A 21,452-nucleotide genomic window follows, 5' to 3' on the forward strand; every position below is an offset into this window, starting at 1 on the left:
ATGCTTACTGTTTATGGCTTGTCTACACCTTGCCTTCCTTTGAGAGGAGCCTGGTGGTGGTGGGGTGACCCTCTATGTACGATTCTGGCTGCTAGACACACAGTTGGGAGAGGAAAATGAGAATGTATTTAGCTTCTTAACTAGGATTCCTACCATCCTTATTCTCATAGTCCCTCCAGTAGCAAGCATGGCTAGATGCTGCTGTCCAGTGCCCTACTCAGGTGCCTCAACCCAACCCAGCGCTGTTCACACTCACCCCCTCATGTTTCCGCCACAGACACTCCATGTCCCAAGTGATCCATGGTGCCTTGGTGAACCACAGGGACCAAGAGGAGTCAGTATCTCCCAGGGAAGCACACAGGTGTGAGCACAAAACGCCCCAGTCTGACAAGAGCATCTTAGGGAGAAACATCAATGGACAGAGGAGTCTACAGTGAGTATGGTGTAGGAGCCAGGCTTCAGGGCTCAGGGACATGGATGGACAGCTCTGCAGAGCATCAGTGGGCAGAGGGGTGTTCAGTCTGCCTGTTTGAGTACAAATGGGTGGGTGATGTTATGGGTTTAGTTCACCACTCACTAGAGATAGCATTAAGTGGTTCATAAATGTGTATGTTGACACAGGTAGGCAAGGACTTGGGCTTTGTTTCTGGCCCAGAGCACTTTCCAAGGCCCTGACCAGCCCCACACTGGGTTGTGCTGGTGTTTCACCATAATCATAAAAACATGACCACTATCTGAGCAAAATCCCTCTGTTAGCATATCTGTAATATTAGGAATATGCATAAGGTATGTGGTAGATTAAGAACTGGGAAGAAGTTGTATTGAAAGAGAGTGGATGGAAGAATTCCATCATGGTGCCTGACACCTTTGCTAGTACCAGTGACACCGGAGAAGGCCAGCACCTTGTGTCCAAGGACAGACAGTGACCTATTATAACTTCAGCTAAAGTTCTAAATTTAGGCAAGGTCCATATGCATTCCAAAGCAATAGGACAATAGGTAGGAACTAGGCATAAGCAGAATAAGGTTGCTTGGTCCTAGCACTCCAGAAGCTGAGGCTGGAGGATTGCTTTAAGAATGATGCCAGCTTGGGTTGTAGTGAGTTCCAGGACATCTTGGGTTACAGGGTGAACCTCTTCCTCTATATGGGAAAGAGGGAAGGAGAAAGACTCAGCATCTTAAGCACAAAGAAACTATACCATATTAACTTTGATTTTGCAAGAAAAGTAAGCAAAAATATTACTTATATTAACCAGAAAGAACCCATTAAATTTCTTAGCAGAATTTCAAAATCACAGATGGAGACGTAATTAAGTTGTTGTTTGTTTGTTTAACTGTCAGTTTTTAATTCCCAGAATTCATTTACTTCCTTTGCCTACAATTCTGCAATGTTTCCTTGTGACATGAAGAAAAGATTTCTGGCCTCTTTTTTGCTCTGGCCACCTTTGTCTTGATATTTTGCTGAGAATCTTGTTCTTGGTTCTGTTATTCATCCTATTCAAGTACATAGACCACCAGAGTGATGCTGTTAGAAAATTTTAAATCCTCAATAAATTAATATTTGTAATTTTCCAAAAATGTTATTGGTCCTGGAGATATTTTAAATAGATTTTAAGTAAGCCATCTTTCCTCCTGATGTTAAGAATTTGACTGCTCTCCCCCCCCCCTCTCTCTCTCTCTCTCTCACACACACACACACACACACACACACACACACACACACACACACACACAGAACTGGGCAACTATAGTAACAATAGCTAGCAGTAAGTAACAGAAAACTATAGAATAACCCAAATTCAGAACCCTTAATTCCTGAAATGTGCCCTGTATAACGTGGAAATGGCAATATACCCTCTATATTATATTATAGATAATATAATATCTATATTGATATTAGAAAGTAGGACAAGGGACCCGGGTATGTCATTGGGATCACAGTGCACAGCCAGACAGAGGGTTAAGGTAAATGAAACTGTGTTGACATGCAAAACTCTCTGTGTGGTCGTCAGCTGGAAGAACAAGCTGACCCTGTATGTGATCCATTACACAGGATATGCACAGTCATGCATGTGCACAGGTGCAGGTATTATGTAGAAGGAATGCAAGAGAGGGTACCATAATGATAGCAGTTGCTACTTCTCTGAGGTGAAATCCTATCATTTATACTGTTCCTCATCTCCCCACACTACTCAGTACTGGAGCCTCACACAAACAAGCAGACAGTCACAATGCAGCAGGTAGTATTAAAATTTGAACAGGTTCTTCTGAGATCTGAGATATTTTTGAAAGAAACAAAAGTTCGGCATATTGAATTTTACTTAATTTTAGGAGATAACTTATTAATGACAACATAAGACTGTTTAGTTTGGGAACAGTCAAAAGTACTGATCCACTGTTTTTCCTTAAACAAAGCTAAATAAATGATGATAGATGATAGGTGGATAGATAGGTGATAGATAGATGGTAGATAGATAGATGATAGATGATAGATAGATAGATAGATAGATAGATAGATAGATAGATAGTTGAAATAAATTTTTTAAAGGAACAAATGTCCATAAAAATATGGTAAATATAATACTCGACAGGTTTTTCTGGAATTGGACTAAACTGCCTCCGAACACATAGTTCCTGATTGTGTATGTGTGGAGTGTGTGTGTGTTGGGTGGGGTTGTATGCACTCACCCATATGAATGGAGAAGCCAGAGGAGGCTGTCCCAGGTTCTACTTTTTCCTTCTCTTCATATACCTTTGGCACAGAGTCTCTTGGAGCTTCTATTCTTTCAGCTACTTTGCTGGTCAGCGAAGACCAACAAGCCTCCTTTCTGCCCACTCTCTAGCACTGAGCTTCAGGGGCCCAATGCCCTGCTAAGCTTTATATGTGGGTGATGGGTATTGGAATTCAAGGCCTCACACTCCAAGCACTGCAGACACTGGGCTGACTCCCTAGCCCATAGTTCCCTGATCTGTAACCTGTATTCAATGCCCAGTTGTCTGACAGCATGCTACTAAACCATCCTGCTTAAGCAGAGAATATTTTACCTTTAGCTGCAACACTCTTGAACACATGCCAATAACTTTCCTGTCTCTTACTCTGTGAATTACATCTTTCAGACACGCATATATCAGGCGAGATGACTAGTTGCTAGCGAGGAGTAAGAACACGGGTTGATTTCCGCTATGAGTGACCCTTTTCTGGGTTCGTTTTTGAAGCGTTTTGTCCTGAACTTTTCAGTTTGTACAGCATGCACTTTGACTGAGCTTAGATCCATGATCTGAAATGCTACCCTTAAAAACAGGACAGAAGGGGCTCAGTGTTTAAGAGCATATACTGGTCCTACAGAGAAGAAGGCCGGTTCCCAGTACCACACAACAGTTCGTCATCACCTATAACTCCAAAGAGATACAGCTCCCTCATCTGGACTCCGCAGGCACCTCACTCATGTGCAAATACCCACACACTCACACTCACACACACATTTTAAAATAATAATAATTATCTTTAAAATTGTATATATGCAAAAATGCCCATGGGTATTATAGTATAACATGAAGAAAAGAGAACAAGAAAGGGTAAAAGTGAAAAGATGAGAAAGGACAGAGCTCAGGTAAGAGAAAGGAGTCATGAACGGATTTAAAGACAATTGTTTCCCTAGTTCTAATTTGCCGGGGATTTGGTGGGTTTGTGGGTAGATAAATACGTAAAAATAGTAAAAACTTAAAGTGTAAATTTTAATGTGAAGCTCCAAGGCATTCTATTTCAAATGCCTATTCTAACTGTATGGAAACTCATTGAGTTGTATAGACTTTGGGTCTGGTTAATTTTGGTATATGATGCTGTTATTTATTTGCAAGGGCTTTTTTTTTTAAATAAAATTTATAAGATTTAAAATAATAGAATACCCAAAGCAAAAATAAATCAGCAACCTGGGGACATTCAAATATGTTTCTTTCCTGAGACTATAAGTGACTTTAATCAAGAAAATGACTTTCTGTAGAGTATCAGGGAAGGGCCTAGAGCCTTAGCAAGTGCCCTGCATTGAGCTAATTCCTGAGCCCCAGAGAATAGCTCATTTTGTTCTGCAAAATGATGCCATTAGCCAGCAGAATGGAAAGATGAGCATCTCTTTCTGTGTTCTCTGTCCCACTTGCTCTTTAGCCACATTAGGGAACCTCCCTCATGCAAGCTATTGTCTCTCTCCGGCCCTATTCAAGCTATGTTTGTACCTCATCTCTTTCAGTCTTCTTGGCTTATTAGGTTAACATGTAGTCAGACATATCCAGCCTGCAGACTACAAGATAGCTGTGAATTCAGCCCAAGAAAAACCTCTAAACTTACTTAATATGTAAGACTGAAGGGTGTATGTGACTCCAGTTGTGAACTCTGTAAATGACAGATAGCATCATGCCATAATGAAATGTAAGATACTTAGACATACCTTGTAATGAAGAAAACATTCTAGGAATACAGCTGGGTCTCCAGTTCTGAGTCATGAACCCTGATTGCCTTTGTATACTCTGGTGGTCTTCCCAGAGACCCTCAGCTCAAGCAGAACAATTGCTCTGCTCTGCCATGCCAACCCCAGATCTTATACCCATGCAGCAAGACACTGTCCTCAACTGGCTCCGTACGCCTCCTTATACAGCAGCAAAAGACAAAAGCACACACCCCTGTGGGAACAAGAATGAATGTGCCTGTGCCGACCCAGACGCCAGCGAGGAGGCTCACGAGTCCAACGTTTGACCTTTGGCATGGGTGAGGCAAGGGTGATTTCTTTGGCTGCTGAGGAATATCTAGGCAGTAAAAAATTATATGGATTTGCTGAAATTGAGGGTTTCATAATCAAAAATGAATATATATAGAGAGAGAACATATTGATTTTAAACCAACAAAGCAATTGGGTTATGCCAGGCCCTTTTGATTGACTTACTCCTTGCTCTTGGGGAGGGTGGGGGGTGAAGAGCAATATTCTCCATCTCTCTGCAACTGCTCCTGAGTGCTGGGAATGGGTTTGCCTGTCAGGACAATTCTTAGCTACGGCTTGAAGAATTGAGCCGTTTCCGGATATCAGACACAATCTTGTTGGTGAGGAGCGGAAGAATTTAAATTCCTCACTCTTTGGAGACACGGTAACCCCTTGAAACCACAGAGGCAGGCTGCCTAAGGTTCTTCCGCATGCTCTGAAATGAACACAGAACCATGTCTGCACAGCCATCTCTTCAAATAGAACCGTAGGGGTGAAGGGCCTTACAGAAAAAAGAGGAGGAGGAACCCAGGCAATGTTGTAGATAGGCTTCCTGGAGATGTGCAGTTCATGGAATGGAAGGGCACATTAATTTTTTACCGGACATCTTGCACCTGTCCTCTCCAGGTCTCTCTCCACATTTTGGTGATCCCTGATCATCACCATTGTATGGTGATCAGGATTTGTCCAAAGAGCAGAATACCCAGTATGCTTCACTGCCCACCCGTGGCCCATCCACCATCTTCCCCCTTTCTCTCTGTGTTCCATTCATTCCTATCTTTAGTCAACATATGTGGTCCATACTCAGGGATGGCAACAGGCAGGCTGTTCTTTCCCTGCAATGTCACTAAGACAACTTAATTATTTACACAGAGAACTCAATACTTACAAACAACAAGGAGGACCCACTCTCTGTCCCAGGAGCAGAAGCAGGCAAGACGGGGAAGCTAAGAGCAAGGGAAGCTCTGAGGAGGTGCCATAGGTGTGCCTCAGCAGCCAAGTCTTGTGCTGGGATAATGGAAGGACCAGAAGGAGGGATGTACATGCAGTTCCTAATAAGGAGTTCCACAGTAGGTCAAAGAAGCTTGTGTCACAGCTCCGCCAGGGTGCAATGACAAACACAGGCAGGCACTTCTCAGTCATAGATACCAAAAACCCAAGAGCTGGGGGTCTGCTGAGGGCCATTTTCTGGCTTTCAACCTTGCTGTACCCACATGTGATAGAGTGAACACTTGTCTCTTTCTTACAGGATGTTGATCTCATCAAAATGTCCACACTCACGACCTCACCTAAGCCCAGTTTCCTCCCAAATGTCCCTGCAGGAGCTGGGTCTTCTTCAGTAGACTTTGCAAGGACAAGACTTCCATGGCTTTGCAAAAACAGGAACTTTCGGTTGATGGGGTATTGGGAAGCACTTTTCTTTTTTTAAATTCTCTTCTTTTGTTTTGTGGTCAATTGGCTTAAGTTTGTGGTGTGGGGTTAAACCCAGAACCGTACCATGCTAGGAACATGCTCTACTGAAGCTCCTTATAAAAAATGCTTTTCTCTTGAGATAGGTTCTCATTGAGTTACCTAGCACTGGACTTGAGTTCACTCGTGGAGCATTAGTTGGCCTTGAAATTTCAAACTTCCTGTGGCAGCATCCCCAGCAGCTGGGATTCCAGGCTTGTGCCCTGAGACCCAACCAAGTGTTTTGTTTTGTTTTGTTTTGTTTTGTTTTGTTTTGTTTTGTTTTGTTTTGTTTTGTTTTGTACTGGGGACTCAATGGGACCTGCATTTATGAGGCAAGCACTTTACTACTGAGCGACATCCCTAGTCCTGCATTTGTTTTCTAACCATAATAATCCATCTTATCTGGGAAAGTGGACTGAAGGTGGTCAAAGCACAGGGCAAGGTCCTCAGGTCTGCTGCAGTGGGGGCAGACTGGGAGGGTCTTCCATGAGGTATACACAGCAAGGAAGGACAGCTCACCTGGGGCTGAGACAGCAGAGAGAATGGTCATCCTACTGATAGCAACGGAAGGGACAGTGACAAGATGGACTGAATCCGGAACACTAGAGGCTGGGGGGTGTCGGGGTTTGATTTTGATTTTTTTTTTTGAGACAGGGTTTCTCTGTGTAGCCCTGGCTGTCCTGGAACTCACTCTGGAGTCCAACCTGAACTTGAACCCAGAAATCCACCTGCTTCTGCCTCCCAAGTATTTAAAGATGTGCACCACCATGCCCAGCTTAAGGCTTGGGGATTTTTAAGAGAAGGTGAAGGGTAATTTTTTTTTATCTATTTGGAAAGAAGGGTTAGAAAGGCTTAAGTCCATGAGAAGAGCAGGCTCAGTGATTATAGAAGACAGAAATTTCATTTTAAATATTGAACTACAAATGTTTACAAAATCATTCTTCTGTCTTTTCATTGCTTTGTCCCAGGATAATTGATTAGTCTTATATTTGTACAAATATGGCACCTATGTGTACTTCCAAGCTCTGTGCAGATGGGAGAGTCAGGGCAAGAGCTGAGAGACCACAGGCTGGACCTCAAATCCAGGCTTGTCTGATTGGGTCAGGTCTTCCCTTTAGGGTAGTGATTCTCAACCTTCCTCGTGCTGTGACCCCTTCCTCATGCTGTCGTGACCCCCACCCAACCATAACATTATTCTGTTGGTACTTCATAGCTGTAATTTGGCTGCTGTTACTAACTGAAATGTACATAGTTTTGGAGGTCAAGGTTTACCAAAGAGGTTGCAACCCACAGATTGTGAGCCTTTCCTCCAGAGGCTCTCTACGCCAGGCCCGCACATACACGGGAACCACCCAACAATTGACTATGGATTGCAGGGTCCCTAAAACCTTGATCTATATGTTTGTTTTTAAACTCAAAGCACACATGAAGATACTAACTGAAGAACTTTTGGGGTTTTGTCAGGTTTTGTTTTGTTTTGTTTTTTATTAATATGCACAATCATGGGTTTTACTATGGGACGTTCATGCATATTTGTTTTAATATCTTCTCCTACTCACTCCTCCATCTCAACTCTCTCCTGCTGCTTCCTCCCCCATCCTAACCCCCCCCCCCCATGAGTTCTTGTCTTGCGCTTCTATCACTCTCTTTCTCTCCCTTTCTGGAGACTTCTTTCTCCCCTTTCATGGTCTCCCTTCTAGCTCCCCAATCTTGGCCCATACATACATGCTTGCTTTTGTATCAGTTTACCAAGCAAAGGCCCTTGTGCTGCTGTTCCATTTCTGTGTTCCTGAGTTTACACTGGGCAAGCGTGAAGATGCTTCCTTCCTATTCCTTTGTGCTTTCACACACACACACACACACACACACACACACACACACACACACGACTTAGAAACAAAAGGGGTAAGAGCAAGGGTGACTTTATTGCCTTGATTAAGTTTGTTTTATTTTTTTCTTGCTAAATGCACTGTTTTATCAGATGCCTGAATCTACAAGTTCCCTAATTTGCCAGTGGAGCTGCCTGGTCTGACAGGAGCTGTGGGGAGGTAGCACTGTCTGGGTGGCCTCCCACAAGTCAGCACCTTCTTTTGCGGAGTTGTGATCCTCCTTGACCTTTCCGAAGTGTGTGCTTGGAGATGTGTATGCCGGTGACATTAGCCCACGGCTGTCGGCATAAGAAGCACTCCTGTGAGCATCCACCGCTTCGGAGGGTTTCCACAAGAACACAGTAGGCAGAAGAGCATGTCTCCTCTTCATCCTCACGTTTTCCAGTAATTATCAATTCTCGGTCAATATGAGGAAGGAAATTTGCTGCGAAGAAGAGGGGCTGAGTTTCCTTCAGATAGGAAGCACAGTGACTTCATTATAGTCTGAATTAGACGAAAGCCTCAGAGTTTCCAGCAGGGGGCAGTGAACACTCGAAGTGCAGCAGGTGCCCTGAAAACCTGGACTCTAAGCCACGTGGCTCTGCACTGGTAATCTTCACCTAAATGGGCTCCTAAGAGACCCAGAGCTCTGACAAAAGCACAGGCTTTCTTGGAGCCCTCTGGCAAACTGGAGACCCTGTGCTGACTGCAGGGAGCATGGCGTATAAAATAGCTCTCAGGGAAGGACTCCTGGGTGCTCATGGCAGAGTCTCCTCCCTAAACAGTGAATTAGAAAAGCCTTCAGTCAACGAAGCAAAGTGCCTTCCCATGATGTTGCTGTCACAAATCCTTTCCATGGCCTCAATATCAGCAGGGCAGTTTGTCTATTCCCCCTTACCCCTACGTCACAGGATAAACTCAGATCTATTAGCCAAGCTGAAAGTCTCTCTTTTAGTTCTTAGTACAATTTGCCATCCATTTATCTAATGGTGAGCATCCTTATACCCTTCATCTGTGAGTAAACTCTCCCGTGGACCTTTCGGCGGTAAAAGCCATCTTTCATAACAAAGCAATTTCACAGAGATGAGGCAATGTCTGCTGGGATTGTGACTATGCAAAGCTCTGACTGTTGTGCTCCCATTGTTGATGTGCTCTGTGCTCCCAGTGGCCTTTTCACAGAGTCCTCTAAGTAGCCCACGTCATGGTGCTAATAGACTGGTCTCTGTGGGTCTTTATCCCAGGGCTGCATGCAGACTGCAGGCTGTATGGTGGATCATCCTTTGCAGGTGTTAGTGGTTTCATTTATGTAAGGTTACAAAAGTTCGAGGAGGAAAACCCAAACATTATTGCTCTGGTCATGGGCTGTATCAAAAGGTTCCTCAAAGCCATTGCAACACAAATCAGGTCTCTTGAAATGAAGCTTTACAAATATTTAGAGACAATAATATGTTTCACTTTAAAACGCAACTGTCCCTCACTCAGCCTATGTGCTCAACAACAGAGGAGTAGATTAAAAAAATGTGCTATATATGCACAATGGGAATTTCCAGATCTAAAGAAAAAATGAAATTGTCGTTTGTCGAGAGAGAAATGGATATAACCAGAGATAACCATATCAGGTGAATCAAGTTCATCTCAGAAACACAAATGTCATGTTTTCTGTCATTTGTGGTTCCCAGATTTTATAGAGATACATAAAATCAAGTATAAGATGTTATATGAAAGTGGAAGGCAAACTTCCTAGTGAAGCAAAGATGACTCAGGGAGAGGCATGAGAGGAAATGGTAGTATAGGGAGATGTGGGAAGTGTGGTCAACACACATGCGTTTGCATGGAACATCCTATGAGACACAGTAGCATACACAATGTATACGATGAAATCTTAAATGAGTGTGTGTGTGTGTGTGTGTATGCATAGATGCATGTATGTATACATCAACTGTTTCTGTCAGTGCTTCTGATTGGAGTCCTGAACATATTTATGGAAAGAGATCCATGTGCTTCTCTGCCTGAGTTTCTCTTTGAAATTTCAAGAGCAGGATTAGAATGAACAAGGCAGGGAAGAGCTCCATCCACATCAAGAGCTTGTCTCACTCGCTCCTTGGCCCAGAAGTTCAAGTTTGCTCCCACCTTCTCATCGAAGTACCTGCATTGACACAAAACACTTTTGTGTCCCCGACAATGGGATTAAGCTATGAGGCTGTTCTGGAAACTTCCTTTTCTCTCCCTCTCTCACGTATTATAGGTGCCTCTCTGGCTCACAATAGCATAATCTATCTCATTTTTTAAAACAAGAGCCATGGAATGTTACATAGTGTGTTTTAACTTTGATTTGTAGTGCTATTCCCTTGTTAGTATACCACAGATGTGTTTCTGATGATGGTCACTCCAAAAGCAGTATCATAGACAGCGCTGTGATCGTATACCTGGACACCTACCTTTCATTTCTATCCCAGGAGAGACTCTGTGGTATGAGGCTGTGGGGCAGGGAGTGCTGCTCAGAATGGTGATCAGTGATGCAGGCATGGCTGTCCAGTATCCTGCCCATCTTGTGCTTAGCTATGCTGGCTGCTAATGACTTTCTGAATTCTTGTTGGTTTTGTTGGTGAGATTGTCAGCTTGCTTTACCGTGTGTGTCACCTGACAGAACATGACCTTGGGTATTCTTTATGAGATTCTCCTATCTTATTTCCACTTCTGTGACCTTTTTCTTGACCTTGATCTACTAGATGATATTCTTCTTGCCAAGTTTCATGCTTTCTACATTGGGAACGGTGATAGTTCTCACGTTGCAAGTGTTTCTTCCCTATCCACTTAGTCTGCTTACAAAGCATCCGAGCAGCTGGGGGCTTTTCTCACATAGAGATGCTTATTTTTTATGTAGCCAAATCTATCCATTCTGTGACTTCTTTCCTATGACATCTAGGAATTCTTCCTTGTCCTCAGTAATAATCATACCCACAGCTTCCCCAATGCACTTACAGCTTCTTAAAATATTGGCTCTTTACTAGATGTGAAGTGTGTATCTGTATATGTCGTTCCATGGTGGTCTGATACTAATTTTTCCATTGTAGATCCTCACATAGAATGTTTCCTTGAGAAAAGCCACCTCTGTGTACACAATGTGCTACACCTGTATCATATGATATTTTTCACATACAATGGACTATTTATAAGTTTTTGTATTTCCAAATGATCTTTTTTCCTCCTTGCTTCTGCCAATCCCATACTGATTTGGTAATATTGGCTCTATATTAAGTCTTCTTAGTTGTGCCCTAATATCAGCAAGGACATGGTCTCTGTCTAACAATTAACAGCCTATTTGTTGTGTACCTTAAGATGTAGTACCAGATATAGTACCCATATCCTGTTTACCTACTCAGAGACAGACTATAGACGAGTAACCTTGTACTTGAGATTGGAGCATTTTTAGTCACCTTACCCTTGTCCTCCAGGGGAAGCCCGTCTTTCCCCTCACGGATTCTGTGTATTCTATCCATGTTCCTGGCTGTCTTCATAGTGAAGAAGGGTTTTGTGCCATTTCTATATCCATATCTCAAAGACAAAAAGCAATGAGTAATCCTGGTGCATTTCTTCAGTCTGGCCACCTTGTGGAGTTCCTTTCCCCTTTTAATATTCTTGGGAAGAGTTCCTTCTGTTTTCCTGGTACGAGATCATTTCATATGCAAACAAAGCACATTCTCTTTCAATATTCATGCGAATATGTTAGGCGATTAACTCCCAGTGTTAACTGGAGCCCCACGAATGGAAGTGAGATAAGGACATCTCTCGTCCTCTTCCTGCTGCAGAGCCATTAATATTTCACATTTAATACAGCCTGTGCTACTGAATTAGGTAGATACTTGTATCCCCCTCTTTGTTTAAAATTGGCATAGAATTGTCTGTCGTTCTTCTATCACCTATACATACTTTTCTTTAGTTTCTTGGTATAACTAATGCCATGGATTTTACTTACACCAGCAGTAAACAAATGGACGTACATAGCTGGGCTACATTAGCTCACTCTATTGTAGCACCCAACAAGTTAGGTGCCATGAACACAATAGTTCCTGTGTGAGCTAAGAGTTTACAAAAGCTTTTATTGATGTGTAAGAGTGCGTGGCATGGAATCAAATTGGGAGCTAGAGCCCAGGTAGTTTGCCTCACTCTTTAAGAAAAGGATGTGATTTGGGTAGATGTGCCCTTAGAAATAATTACACATGGGCTATTTCATTCAGTCACCACTGCAAATGTGTTAGGCAGTGCTGTTAATATATTCATGTTTGAGAAACTTGGATGGACTTAGTGATTTGCTTAATTGCATGGAGCTAATCATTGATTCTATTGACTCAAATTTCTGCATACAAGGTTGGGCAAGTGTGGGTTGCCCTGTATGCATGAGGAAGTGAACCTATGTGGTGGACATTCTGGCCCAAAACATCAGAAAAAAGGGGGGGGTCTCTAAATTTGCCGTCACCTCATGCACTGCTTAGGGATCTAGAGGTTCATTAGAATTCACTTGGTAAATAACACAACTCAGACTCATAAAAGTTGTATTGACAGAAAGAATCTAGGCACAGCCAGGTGTGGTGGCACGTACCTGTGACCCAGCATTTGGGAAGTAGAAGCAAGATTTCAGAATTTAAGGACCACTTTAGCTAAAAAAGAAAGTTCACGATTAGTCTGGGTCACATGAGACTGTGTATCAAAAATAAAATTATGTTGCATGATTCCCGTTCAAGGAAAAGACCAAACTAATGGTGTTGGGAGTCTGAATAGTGGCTCCTAGCAGCAGTTATCAGGGGGCATCTTGAGCCTGGGGAATAGTGTTCCATTTGGTGGGATGCTCTGACAGTGAGCTGGTGATAGTGCATATGCACAAATACAATTACACAGAGCTTTAGAATATACATTATGCTGCCTTATGGCCTTCTTTACAAGATGATTACATCTAGGCAAACTGCTTCTAGATATTACATTTAAATGTATTTAATGTAATTGCACTTAAGTGAAGAGCATTGTCCTCAATAAGAAAGAGCTCTGTCCAGGAGAGAGGAGAGCAAAATGGGTGTGCTGTGGTATTAGGAACTGAGCCTGCTGGGCCAGCATTCTGCCATTGAGCTTTCTCACCAACCCCTTTATTCTTATGTTTTGCTTTGAGATAGGGCCTTGCTAGATTTTCCAGACTGGCTGTGAACTTACTCGTTGGGACTAGTCACACTTTGCCCATGCACTCTAAGGGCTTCTTCCAAGTAGCTAAGCTAATAGACCTACACCACTGGTAGGTGATTTCCATGTGGTCTATCTGTTCATGTGCATACATGCCTGGGTAGCAAATCTCAATCTTAGACAGAGAATTTAGAGGTGAATTTACTGATTTCGGTTGCTGACACATGGAAATTCATTTCTTTAGAAATATATAAACCCAGAAAGATGTGCTGAATAGAGAAGCCCTGGAGGTTCTCACTATGAAAATGTACTGCTTGTCTAAAAGCGTGCAGATACATCTTTGGTTGTATAATATGAAGTCAGTGGTACGTCCTGGCTGTACATCTACAAAACTCAAAGGAATAAAATTCCAGTAGTCAGTAAGCACTGTTTAACTCTTCCATGCTCTAAGAGTTCTTAACACACAAGCACTGTAGTGAGCCTAATGCCAGAGGAAGGGAAGTGCAGTAGATCTACAGTATCTGAGCACACATCCCTGGGCTCAAATGAAGCTGGGAGCTCATTTCTTAGTCTTTCTTAGCCCAACACTGTCTCTGTGCTGCCCTCTTGGGCTCACCTCTTTCTGGCTAATCCTATGACAACAAAGGTAGGGGAAGGGTGTCTTGACATGCACAATGTGATCATGGGCCATGCCTTCTTCAGGGTCAGGACCCCATAGCTTCTGAACCATGAGAAAGAAGACAACACTTGCAGTGAGGGGCTTGCAAAACTCCAGTAATAGTCTCCCCACGTGGACTAATAGGAAGACATCAATTCACGACAAACATTAAATGTGTTTTATAGGGGTTGGGAAGATGAAGGCTCAGTTGGTAAAATGCTTGTGTCTTTTAGGGTGAGCCACGTGTCACAATCCCATGTGGTTATAATCTCTATCCAGAGAGGAAGATATAAGCAGGTATCTAGAGTTCACTGAACAACCACCCTTGACTACCTGAGGGTGTCCCTGTTTTAGAAAGAACAAAGCAGATAGCACACATATGAACCTTTGCCCGAATACATACAGAGGAGCAATATGGATAAAGAACATCCTTATCTATTGAGCTGTCTATAAATCCTAAAAGAATCTGCTGTCATAAATTCTGTGCAATTAATGCAAAGCAATCACCTGTCCAGCAATCACTCTGATGAACAATGGTGTACGCACCAGGGCTACGGAGCAAGTGGGAAGCTGAGTCCAGGGCCAGTCTGCTCACCCCTAGGTCTTTATTCTCCACTCACTACATGACAAGCCCCCAAACCTGGCTTAGCCATTGTGGCCAGGAGAAACCTGTAGCAATAGACTCAGGAATAATACACTTTGCTGATGCACGTCAAGCAGTTACTCTTATTTCTGACTGCATATTTGTGACGCCGAAACTAGAAAGCCTATGTCTCTTTATTCTCTTTGAAAGGCCAATGGAAATGCAATTGTCCTCCTCTTTATGCTTGATGCTGTTTTCTTTGTTTAGGTTGTTTTATGCCATTAACCATGTCATCTGTTCTCCTTATTTTTATTTTCCATTTTGTCCTTTCATTATTTGCAACTCAAAATAAAAAGTGCTAAAAAGGCTATTTACAATATTCCTGTTGACTTATTTCAAAGCCTGAAACATTTTACATTTCTAATTCTTTCCCATCCCATCTTCTGTGTGAAGCTTGGGTACTCACCTAAAGTGACTTCCCACTCCTGGTTACTCGTTTGACCAATACTGGCTGAACATCTTCCAGGCTTTTGAGCACAGCTCTTTGCACCAGAGCACCAGAGAGCCAAATGTTCCCATTTCCTGCTCCGTGGAGCTCATAGTTCAGTGGAGGATAGGAACAGACGTCATCGTAGTTTTTAGAAAGTAGCACAAGAAATTACCACTCAAAGGGTAAGCTGGGATAGGAAACAATTTCAAAGAGATACTCTTCGTCGTTGATGACAGTTGCACAGAAACGAAGGAAAGGTCGGCTCTGGCACAAACCATGCCTAACCAAGACAGCACTCATATCAGTGGTGATTAGGACAAATGGGAGGGGTAGGGAGTGGTAAAATCGTGGGCTGTCTCTGGCTAGTGTGAGGAATGTTAGGCAGGACAGTGAGAATAGACTTTTCTTTGTGGCTCTCCTGGTTTCAGCTTGATGGTCTAGCTAAGAAAACCTCAACTGATGTCAACAGTTTGTCCTTAAATTTTCCATTCTGTGGTAATCCAGCCACAGGAGAGTGGACAGGTGTTGCTCATATCCGTTCCCCAAATCATCGGAAGTTATAACGAGCAGAGTGGCTGGGGTTATTGACAGAGACCGAACCTTCAGGTGACAAGGAGGCACAGTAAGTTGTGTAGGAGTCCAGAATCTTTTTCAAGAGCAGAGAGGAAGGGCGAGTGTGTGAAGTCTCACACATTGCAAAATTGGCTCGAGCCTTGGAAGTCAGTGTCAGCAGCCAGTCAGTATTCCCGATGTTCTTTTATTTTATCTAAAGGATTGGAATATTTTACAAATGTGAGACCTTATGAATGAGTTACTCTGTAAAAAATAATGTGAAACGTGAGTGCTGTGTGTGCTCCAGCCATTTAGAAGAAGGGTACTTTTCTTTGGCCCTTAGCAAAGTTATATATCAGCATGCTGGAGTGACAACAGACTCCGGGTTCAGGGCAGGTGTGGCCAGATCCTGTGTGGACTTCCTGCCAGCTGATGCACTATTCAAGGCCCATGAACCATGAACATCCTAACATTATAGATGAGAAAACTGAGACGTGAAAAGGGCCAGAGGCAAAGCTCAGACTCAAGCCTCTTCAGTATGGGGCTAGTGCCAATGGTGGATGCCTGACAGACACACCAAGAGATTTGTGCAAGGCTGACTTTCGGTGATACAGTAATGTAGGTATCATGGCAAAATAGAAGTAGAGCCATTGCAAGGTTGAAGGTACCCACAACAGTTCAAAGAAGGACCACTAAAGAAGAGAAGGAGGATCTCATTTTGTCCTAACTAGAAGAAGGATCCTGGAGAGGTTCAGCCTCATTAGGCTCTTCAGACATGTTAGCTCAGTTTTAGCTACATGTCTAGGAGAGGATCCTGAATTTGAAGATAGGGGACACTGGGAGAACAAGTTGTCACCTTGCTTCAGAGCAGTAGATGGACAAGGACCTTGTCTAAGGTTCAGAATCCCTAAAGCTTAAAAACAGAAATGCAGGCAACTTTATAAAAACCATAATCGCATCAGAAGCTGTACTGATGATCAATAAATATTACACTTGGGGAGTTGCTAAAGGGGCTAAACTCAGTTACCTTGGATATTAAACAACTCTTAAAGTTTAATTATAAAATATTAAAATTTCACAGGTAAATCAGTCTGAGTTGATCAGAAGCTGTACCTTGTCCTCCATGGAGACAAAGACCCCATGGATGGCTATGTCAGGCAGCCTAGCTTGCCTGTGACACCTAGCAAACACTACCTGGAGGCTATGGGGTTCACACTCAGGGTCGCTGACTTCAAGTTGAATTTTCTAGCTGTGTTCATGAAATTAAAACTTGAGTCACGTGGTAATCGCTCAGCAAAAGTAGTTATTATGAATTGTTAGAGCCTGCTATCCCATATTCCTCTATTGTATCAAGGAGAGGATGGCACACAGGAATATGTGCGTGAAAGATGCACATTTTTATCCATGGCAGGCAGACTCTAGCCTGGTGCAGTCTTTGAAATCTACAATTGATTGGTCTGAACAAGGGATGCAGAAGTTTGTCTGGGTCACTTGTTTTCCTCAGATGGCTTTGTGAGGTGGAAGGCTCCACTCAGCCCACACCTGTTCCTTTAGGCTGAACAGCCTGCTTTCAGGCATCATAATTTAGGTTTCAGATGCAGAAAGACCCTGCACTGGCTTTACAGCTATTTTTTTTTCTTTTTAATGCCTAACACAGAATGAAGAAGAGATGAGAACAGGCTTGCCTTCTGAAACAAGCAGCAGCCTCCGTATCTCAGAGCTTACAAGCAGATGGAGACCAGAATCACATGAACCACACAGGGAATTAGGAGGGGTGGGAGGAGCTTGGGTGGTCAGCGGGGCTACAGGAGTGAGGAACCCCCATTTGCAGGGTGGTGGGAGATGATAAAAGCCCTGCAGCTAGGCTGCATTCCTCAAAGGAGGGATGATTTAGCCCATTTGACTACTAAGAAACAATATGTACTGGTTGCTTTTCTCGCTGCCATGATAAACTATGAGAAAGGGTTTAGGGTACACAGGTTGAGGAGAAGTCCATTGTGACGAGGGAAGATTTGGCTGCTGCAGCATGAGGCAAGAGGTCACTTTGTGTCTGCAGTTAGGAAGCAAAGAGGGATGAACAGTGGTGCCCGGCTCCCTTTCTCCTTTGATTTCAACCAGCACCCCCACTCAGAGATTGGTGTGGCCCACATTTCGGGTGCACCTTCTCACCTCAGCTCACCTATTCTAGACCTCCATCCACAAACAGGCCTCGATTTGTCCTCCAGATGATTCTGGGTCCTCACAAATTGACAGTCAGTTACTACAAAGTATCAGGTCTTGCTCTGGAGAGAAACGTGAGCTATCTGTACCCAAACCTCTGGCCCAGGGGAATTTACAGCCCTCTGCCTCTCTGGAAGGGTCTGTAAAATGCCAGATCATCTTTTAGATTGGGTTTTATTTCTCAATAAAATATATTAGATAGTCAGCTGAGTTTTCTCTTTTTTACATCTACATCTACACACACACACATACATGACCGTGGAATGGGGTGCATTTTTGTCTTTTTTACAGAAACCACGTATTTCTCTAGGATTGAAAGCAAATACCACATTTGCACTTTGTAGTCAGAGTGTTCAAACAGTAACAGGTTTTTAACTTGGACACTGAAGTAGTGATTTACTATTGCATCAAGTCTTGTGCGTGCAAGAATGTGAACACCTATCTTACTTCTAAGACTAACAGCAATTCTAACACTGTAAAAGTGAAGTCTGCGTTGCTGTGCCTTGTGTCAACGCTAATTGGGATCCTGACTCTTGTCAGCAACTAAGGGCAAATAAGTGATGAGCAGAGGTGACACCCAATCTGGCCTTGAGCCAAGGACGTGACCTAAAGGTAGAACAGAGCATCCCATTCCTATTGCAGTATGGAGAGATGACCATTTATTTCTTGAACCACATTTTGGAATTCAAAGACTTAATCTAGTACTCCATGTCGAGATAAATTTTTAATATATTCATTATATAAAACCTGAATTTTTAGTTTCCCTTAATTGCTCAGTGGTAATGACTCCCAAATACAATGAGATATTTATGAGTTGCCACCCCACACAATGTTCTCATGTAGTGCTACTTAGGAATGGCAAACACAGGATTCCAAGTGCCTCTTTATGTACATCAAAAGTACCATGTAATTTTTACAGCAATTTATTATTACAATTAGTATTTGCTACCATCAAATTGCCCAGCAATTTGTCCCCACACCATTTCAATATGACCATGCCAATATCTGTTTCATCTCACTGAAAAAGCACGCAGGGAATACCTCCTGTTGGTGCTTGACTTCTAAGTCAGCATCCAACACAACCAACTACAATCTCCATGGACAGCTCAGCAGCTCAGACTCACCTCAGCAGTCTCTCTTCAGCATAGGACAGTGCTCAACGCCCCAGGGGTGATGGCTGTCGCCAGGGAGGCAAATGTGTATCCTGGTAAAGGCTCCCCGCTTGCCTGTAAGTGCCGTGCTCGGCGTCAGGGCTCCTGACAGGGCTCGCTCTATCTCCCTTTGCTTGTCACAGACACTCAGTGCTACAAATTCAGTCAAGCTGTTAGAGAGGAAGCTGGAGAGAGAAAGGGAGAGAGGGAGCTGAGGGTAATTGTTAGATTTCATTTTTAACCCATTGTCAGAGAAATCCCTATTTTGTTTGAAAAACAAAAAAAACAGAAAAACAGTAAACTGAACAAATAGCAGAGATGATTTAATATTGACTGGTAGTCAGTAGCCAGGAGGCCAAGGCTGGCTATAGCTACCACTGGTAAGTTTTGACCAGCTTCCAAGCGTTATTGAGGGGCAGCACGCTGTGAGGCTAACCACGGTCCCCTTTGTTTGTAGTGAGCATCTCTGTGATTGACTTCACAGCTTCCAGATAACTGATTAGCTTCTTTAGACGTCCCTGGGACCACTGGTTCTGGCATCTTTCCCAATGCTGCCTGTATCCTCATGATTCTCCTGATGGTACCCAAGCTATCATTCTTCTTAGTGTTTGCATACCTGTTACTTTGCACATCTCCAGTTAAGATTTTGGTATGATATCTTTACCTTGCACATTTCCCAGTTGATATGTATCCATACGTGTTTGGATTTAATCATGTTTTCCATGTCAATACCTTGAGATGGTTTGAAGTACATGGCTCACAGGAGCCTGTCAGAACTCCTTGTTCTCCTTTGTTGCTAGTTCATTTGTTTTATTATTTAAAGACACGGTCTCACTATGTATCTCTGGCTGTCCTGGACTCATTATGTAGACTAGCCTGATCTCAGACTCACAGATATCCTCCTGCCTCTGCCTCCCCAGCAATGGAATTAAATGAGTGTGCTACTTACTATGACTCTCAAGTTTCTCACTTTAACGTGGTCTCAAACTATTACATGGGAAAATTTTTGCCCTGTGACTCCTATTGTTACTTTTCATACTACCTTAGGAATCACTAATATGATTTATTCAGTTAAATACAAACACATGCGTCTCTGACAACAAGCAACAGCTTGGCCCTACTATGTACATGGGACTGTGCTTGTTACATACCTATATTTAACAGTCACATACTCCAAACATAAGCAAAAGAACTATAGGATGCAGAAAACATAAAAAGCATGTGTTTGTATTTTTTTATTTTTATTACTTATTTATCCTCTTTGTGTGCATGTGTGTGTGTGTGTGTGTGTGTGTGTGTGTGTGTGTGTGTATCCTATAGTGCATTTGCTGGAGTCATTCCTTTCCTCCCACCACGTAGATCCTGAGAATTGAACTCCTGTCATACAAGTGCAATTGTAATTGGTCCAAGAAAATCAAGTGCGTTTCCTTGCTGCTGAGCCCTTCTGCTGGCCCTCTTATTGCATTCCCAAGGTTGTGTGTGTAACTGTCATGGTTCTTTACCAACTTTGAGAATTGTCACCATTTCCTCCATATCATCAGCTTCCTTGTTCATATCTTCAGCTTCCTTGTTCGTATCGTCAGCTTCCTTGTTATCTGCTACCTTGTCTTCTATTCCTCATTACCTCTGTTTATCCTGATGCTCTGCCTCTGGCCATGGTTTTCTTGCTCAGTACACTCAGTGTAATCACCTAGGAATCGAGTATTAAGGAGACAGTGCAGCCAGCATTGTGTAACACCCAGCGGTAATGTCCCAAACTAGAATCAGGGCTTAGACCCAGCCTGGCATCCTCTGAATATGGCTCTCAGACTTCCACCATGCCTTACTCTGAAGTCCACTGTCCACTTGCGCGAGGGCAAGAGTTCAGGGGTCCTGTGGCCCTATGACCCAAATTCAGATCACAGCCTAATCTTTCCCTACTACCACCAATTTTACCTACTTTGTCTTTACTTGATTCTTCAGCATTGAATTTCATTCAAAAATATCTAATGCAGTGTGTTGATCTTAACTGTGTTTGGAGGATGATTGCTCAATCCCTTTTGGAGTCACAGTAGATGTTAGGGAAGGCAGGGGAGACAGGTAGCTATTGTGTGAGTTCAGGGGAGAGCCCAGGGTCTACCTGAAAGTCTGTGCAAAGACATGATAAGGAGCTTACATACATACATACATATATGAGAGAGAGAGAGAGACAGAGACAGAGGGACAGAGACAGAGACAGAGAGACAGAAACAGAGACAGACAGAGATAGAGAGACAGAGACAGAGAGAGACAGAGGGGGAGGGAGAGGGAGAGATGCATTTTTGTCTTTATTACAGAAACCAAAATGTCTCTGGGATTGAAAACAAATTTACACTTTGCTGCCATAGATGATGGCAGGAGTTTGACTTTCTGTGATCTCTAGGATTATAAGCCTGATCATTCTATTCAAGCCTGCGGTGGCCAAGTTCCCCAAGGGGTCAAGAGCAGAGAATGCAGGGGAAAAAAAGACAAGGATTTCTGCCTTAAAGCCAGTGTGAGAAGTGAGCATGGTGCAAAAGTCTGCAGACAGCCTGACCTTCCAGA

The 21,452-nt window shown here is 43.1% G+C and overlaps 1 protein-coding gene and 1 long non-coding RNA gene across 52 annotated transcripts in view; one reads left to right on the plus strand and one right to left on the minus strand.

The window, feature by feature from the left end:
* The window catches only part of Myt1l (myelin transcription factor 1-like), a 395,627-nt gene that overhangs the window by 139,911 nt on the left and 234,264 nt on the right, over positions 1-21,452 (plus strand). The window lies entirely within an intron of this gene.
* Positions 8,130-18,945, minus strand: C630031E19Rik (RIKEN cDNA C630031E19 gene). The gene is made up of 4 exons (NR_046080.1): positions 18,864-18,945; positions 14,944-15,733; positions 11,510-11,610; positions 8,130-10,213 (listed from the first exon to the last, which is right to left on the minus strand). It is a non-coding gene; the product is annotated as an RIKEN cDNA C630031E19 gene (long non-coding RNA).

Source organism: Mus musculus, chromosome 12 (genome assembly GCF_000001635.26).
Source record: "Mus musculus strain C57BL/6J chromosome 12, GRCm38.p6 C57BL/6J".
NCBI classification, from domain to species: Eukaryota; Metazoa; Chordata; class Mammalia; order Rodentia; family Muridae; genus Mus; species Mus musculus.